The following is a 5911-nucleotide window of genomic DNA, read 5'->3' as shown; positions in this document are numbered from 1 at the left end:
AAAGATATGTCCAAAGCTGGATTCCCAGCATCTGTGGGACTGTGACCTTGGATCTTTGCAGATGTAATTAAGTTAAGGATCTTGAGATGAAGGGATCATCCTGGATTATTTGAGTGGGCCCTAAATTCACTGACAAGTGTCCTAATCAGAGTCACATGGGGAAGATTTGACAGAGAGAAGAGGCCGGGTGTGGTGGCTCATGCCTGTAATCCCCACACTCTGGGGGGCTTTGCTTGAGCCCATGAGTTTGAGAACAGCCGAGGCAACATGGGAGGACTTTGTCTCTACAAAAATTATAAAAGTTAGTTGGGCGTGGTGGTGTGCCTGTAGTCCCAGCTACTCAGGTGGCTAAAGCATGAGAATTGCTTGAACCCAGGAGGCGAAGGTTGGAGTGATCTGAGATCGTACCACTGCACTCCAGCCTGGGTGATAGAGCCAGACCCTGTCTCAAAAAAAAAAAAAAAAAAAATAGAGAGAAGGGGAGGAGGCCCTGTGACCACGCAGACAGAGATTGGAGCAATGTCCTCGATGTACCAAGGAATGCATGGAGCCCCAGAAGATGGAAGAGGCAGGGAACAGAAGCTCCCCACAGCCTTGGGAGGAAATGTGGCCCTGCCCACGCCTGGATTTGAACTTCTGGCCTCTGGAAATGTGAGAGAATAAATCGCTATTGTCTTAAGCCACCCAGTTTGTGACGGTTTGTTATGGCAGCCACAAGAAAGGAATACAGATGATATCTACATATGGTTAAGGTGTCAAAATGATGCAAGAGTGGGTATTGAGAAGTTTGTTTTTATAGGTAACCACTTTTATTAGGTACTTTTGTATTTTTCCTGGGTTTCTTTATATAGATATAAAAAAGTATACAAGAGGAATACATTTGCTTTCCCTGCCCCATTTAGGAGTGATCTTTTAATTTTACTTTTTTTTTTTTTTTTTTTTTGAGACAGAGTCTTGCTTTGTTGCCCAGGCTGGAGTGCAATGGAACAATCTTGGCTCACTGCAACCTACCGAGTAGCTGAGATTACAGGCGTGTGCCACCCTGCCTGGCTAATTTTTTGCATTTTTAGTAGAGATGGGGTTTTGCTATGTTGGTCTTAAACTCCTGACCTCAAGTGATCCACCTGCTTCAGCCTCCCAGAATGTTGGGATTATGGGTGTGAGCCACCATGCCTGGCCAGGAGTGATCTTTTAAAATGTATATCTGACGCTGTCAGTCACACACTTAGATGAGATCCACACTCCTCAAGTGGGCTACAGGGCTTCACTCAACCTGGCCTCTGCGCCCCTCTGACCCCATCCCACGGTCTCCTCTTGTCCTCTAGGCTCCAGCCCCACTGTTCTCCTGCATGAAGATCCCACCCTTCTTCTTTTCTTTTTCTTTTTTTTTTTTTTTTTTTTGAGATAGAGGCTCACTTTGTCACCCAGGCTGGAGTGCAGTGGCATAATCTCGGCTCACTGCAACCTCCACCTCCTGGGTTCAAGTAATTCTCCTGCCTTAGCCTCCCAAGTAGCTGGGATTACAGGCGCCCGCCACCATGCCCTGCTAATTTTTGTATTTTTAGTAGAGATGGGATTTCACCATGTTGGTCAGGCTGGTCTCGGGATTACAGGTGCCCGCCACCACGCCCTGCTAATTTTTGTATTTTTAGTAGAGATGGGGTTTCACCATGTTGGTCAGGCTGGTCTCAAACTCCTGACCTCAGGTGATCTACTTGCCTCAGCCTCCCAAAGTGCTGGAATTACAGGTGTGAGCCACTGCACCGGGCCAATCCCACCCTCCTTCTGCCAGGTCTTGGTGCCATCCTTGCTCCTGCCTGGACCCCCCAGACCCTTCAGTCCCCACTGTCTTCCTGTAATTTCTCCTGAAATTTCATCTCCCCCGAGAAGCCCTCCCTGAACTCCCAATTTAAAATAGCTCCTTTGTTTTTGGCTCTTCTTATCATACCACCCTGTTTACAAAGTGAGAATTCCTGCATTTCACTGAATGTATGCCAATATAAAATTGTCTTGATGACATATTATCTTTTTTTTTTCCTTCTACCTAATACTATAAGTATATCTGTCTCTTTGTTTGTTCCTGTTCCCCCTACCCTGCTCTAGACTGTAAATTCTTTGAACTGGAATCTGTTTTGTTCACCTGTCCATCCTGGGTGCTGGAAACAGTGCCTGGAACATAGCAGGCCCTCCATAAACATTTGTCAAATACATAAACGAATACTGAAGGCCAAGTACTTTCTAGAAACCGTGATATACACTAAAGAAAGAGTTCTTAGGGTTTCTCTAAAATAGCTCTAAAATAGCAGGCAGCATTTTGCGTGTCCATGCATTATTCAGGACCACAGCATCCTATTTCACCTCCTTTGTGTGGGTCATTGAGCCATACCCTGCGGTCATTTCAGGGTGCCCTTCCTGCTGTCCCCTTCTCAGAGAGGCAGCTCTCAGGGAGCCTTGGGAACCTTTCTTCCTGAAGCAGAAAAAACTCTCTCTCCTGCGCCAAGTTCTTCAGGGCACAGAAGGAGGTGGAAGGTGGTGCCTCCAGAGGGGCTGCTGGTTCCAAGGCCAATGGCATCTTGGGACACTTGTTGGGAACCCCGAGTCAATTCTGGTGGGTGAAATCGCCCAGGGCCTTCTTCCTGGCCAGAGGCAGCTGGGGGATCTCCCATAGGCTGGAGGACCAGATTGAATACTGCTCTTACCAAGCTGGTATGGAAGGTGGTACCCTGGGTTTGCTTCCTGATGTAGCTACTTATCAGTTAGGGGGCCCTGGGCATGTTTCTGACACTCTGAACTTGTCCTCCATCTATAAGGACCAGAATATATACCTGTTCGTTGTTCTATAAGGACCGGAATAGATACCTCCCAGGTTGATATCACAAATGAGATAATATGTGTAAAATAAATTAACAGAGCTGGGCACAGAGTAAAGAGCCCAACAAATTATAGGTACTTTTGTTATTATTAGTATTATTTTTTGAGACAGGGTCTCATCCTGTTGGCCAGGCTGGAGTGCAGTGGTGTGATCACAGCTCGCTGCAGCCTCCATCTCCCAGGCTCAAGCAGTCTTCCTGCCTCAGCCTCTAGAGTAGCTGGGACCGCAGGCGCACACCACCACACTCTGCTAATTTTTGCATTTTTTTTGTACAGACAGGGTTTTGCCATGTTGCCCAAGCTGGTCATGAACTCCTGGGCTCAAGTGATCCACCGTCTTGGCCTCTCAAAGTGTTGGAATTACAGGTGTGAGCTGCCTCACCTGGCCATTATTATCTTTTTTTTTTTAATTTTTTTTTTTTTTTTGAGACAGAGTCTCGCTCTGTCGCCCAGGCTAGAGTGCAGTGGCGCGATCTCAGCTCACTGCAAGCTCCGCCTCCCCGGTCCACACCATTCTCCTGCCTCAGCCTCCTGCGTAGCTGGGACTACAGACACCCGCCACCATGCCCGGCTAATTTTTTGTATTTTTAGTAGAGATGAGGTTTCACCGTGTTAGCCAGGATGGTCTCGATCTCCTGACCTTGTGATCCGCCCGCCTCAGCCTCCCAAAGTGCTGGGATTGCAGGCACGAGCCACTGTGCCCAGCCATTATCATCTTATTAACAAGTATTGTCTAACCTCTCTGGTTCTTGTAAAGGTATAATGACAATATGCATCTCATAGCAAGGATCAAATGAGGTCACGGGATGGAAAATGCATTTTGTGCTGGGTTTGGTGGCTCACACCTGCAATCCCAGCACTTTGGGAGGTCGAGGTGGGAGGATTTGTTGATTGCGCAGGAGTTTGAGACCAGCCTGTGCAACATAGTGAAACCCCATCTCTACAAAATACTTAAAAAAGTAGCTGGGTGCAGTGGTGCATGTAGTCCCAGCTACTTGGGAGGCTGAGGTGGAAGGATTGCTTAAGCCCAGGGTGTGGAGGCCACAGGGAGCCGTGATTGTGTCACTGCACTCCAGCCTGGGTGACAGAGTGAGACCCTGACTTAGACAAAAAATGAATGGAAAGTTCATTTCGAAATGCAAAATCCTACAGAAGTGTGTTAGATAATAGTCCCTGATAACATTAATCATGGAAAATCCTTGTAAGCAAGGAAATGTGTCCTTTCAGGGGAGGCCACAAGAGGGCACCCCTCCCCCTGCCAGTGCCATGCCTCCTCACCCACTCCTCCAGGAGGGCCTGGTCCACACCTCCCTGTAAGTCAAAGGAGGTACAGCTCCTCCATCTGGGAAGAGCCTGGGCCTGAGGCTCTGTCCTGGGGACTTTTCGCCGGACTCGTCACATGGGGTGCCCATTCCTTCTCTGTAGAATGGAGGCCCCTGGGGTGGCATTGAGGGATGTGGTTGAAAGTGTTACTACTTATAGAGCTGTGCTCAGAAATGGTCTCAACCCTGCATTTCTCCAAGTGGGGTGCAGGATCTTATATGTACATGTGATGACGGAGTTTCTTCTCCAACACAGGAGTTCTCTGGCTGTCTTTTTCACAGCTGTCTCTCCAGCCTCAAGCACAGGTAGGCACACAGTAAGTGCTTGAGTGGCACTGGGTAAGTAAAGAGGCTGCTCCTTTACCTGGATATTTGCCATTATTCCCGTCCACTCCCAACCCCGAGACCCCCAGGAATCTCAAACCACAGTGTGCTACCTGTCTGTGGGAGTCGAGAAGCCCCATCTGACCTGATGATCCATTCCGCAGGCGTGTGGAAAGGGAGTTCTAGAAGGAACCATGGCAAGGACAAGGACTGTGAGCTTTGAGAAAGCCCCAGTGTCTGGTTGGGTCCTGTTTGAAAGCTGAAAAAGAAAGAGGTGCAGCGGCCGGTGGATGGGGCCTGGAGCGCCCTGGTCTGTCCCTGTACTCCCTGCCTGGGCTCCTTCGTGGCCTGTGGCCTTGTGGAATCTCAGGCCCCTCAGTAGGGAAGTGTTGCTACCCAGGCCTCCTCTCAGCAACTTCTGGGATGCACAAGAGAGACGTGGGGACGCCCTTTGCATCAGGTGAGAGGCAGTTGATATGGTTTGCCTCTGTGTCCCCACCCAAATCTCATCTTGAATTGTGATCCCCAGGTGTCAAGGGAGGGGCCTGGTGGTAGGTGATTGGGTCATGGCGGCAGTTCCCTCCATGCTGTTCTCATGGTTGTGACTGAGTTCTCATGAGAGCTGATGGTTTTAAAGTGTGGCACTTCCTCGCTCTCTCTCCCTTCTGCTGCCATGTAAGATGTGCCTTGCTTTCCCTTCCCCTACTGCCATGACTGTAAGTTTCCTGAGGCCTCCCCAGCCATGCAGAACTGTGAGTCAATTAAAGCTCCTTTCTTTATAAATTAGCCAGTCTCAGGTGGTATTCGTTATAGCAGTGTGAAAACGGACTAACACAGTGGTTTTCAGGTGGTGTTTTTTTTTTTACCCCTCAAAATATGGCAGAGTTTGGAGGATCACGCCAAGGCGGATAACCATGTGGAAAGTGTCCTCATGTGCTGGCCCCGCTGCCTATGGCACAGCTAATGTCCAGAGTTACTGCAGGGCCTGGCTAACGTCCAGAGGCCACTGTGAATCCAAACACCTGTGTGAGGTGTGAACTGGCCTCACATTTCACACTCTGTCTTTCCTTTTTGACCTGGTCAATCACAGCATTGTGACTGACAGAGAGGGGTTGCCACATGGCTAGACCTCAAGTGCCCCTTAACCCTCACCGAGCTTCAAGGGATACTCTCCATCCCCTAACCCTCCACACCAGGGAAGCATCCCCAGACATGGCTGCTTCCTGGGGCCTCCAGCTGCCAGGATGTGGGTCCTGACTGCTATCTGTGCGGCCTCTGAAAGTGTCTGGCAGTGTGGAGGCACTTGGGGATGCTTCAGCTGGGCCTGTCAGGTTCTTTCCCTGCCTTCTCCTCCTCCCCTCTTCCCCAAATTCCCAGAAAGAAACAGGACAGGA

This window comes from Theropithecus gelada, chromosome 6 (genome assembly GCF_003255815.1).
Source record: "Theropithecus gelada isolate Dixy chromosome 6, Tgel_1.0, whole genome shotgun sequence".
In the NCBI taxonomy this organism is placed as follows: domain Eukaryota; kingdom Metazoa; phylum Chordata; class Mammalia; order Primates; family Cercopithecidae; genus Theropithecus; species Theropithecus gelada.
This window is presented reverse-complemented; position numbering follows the sequence as displayed.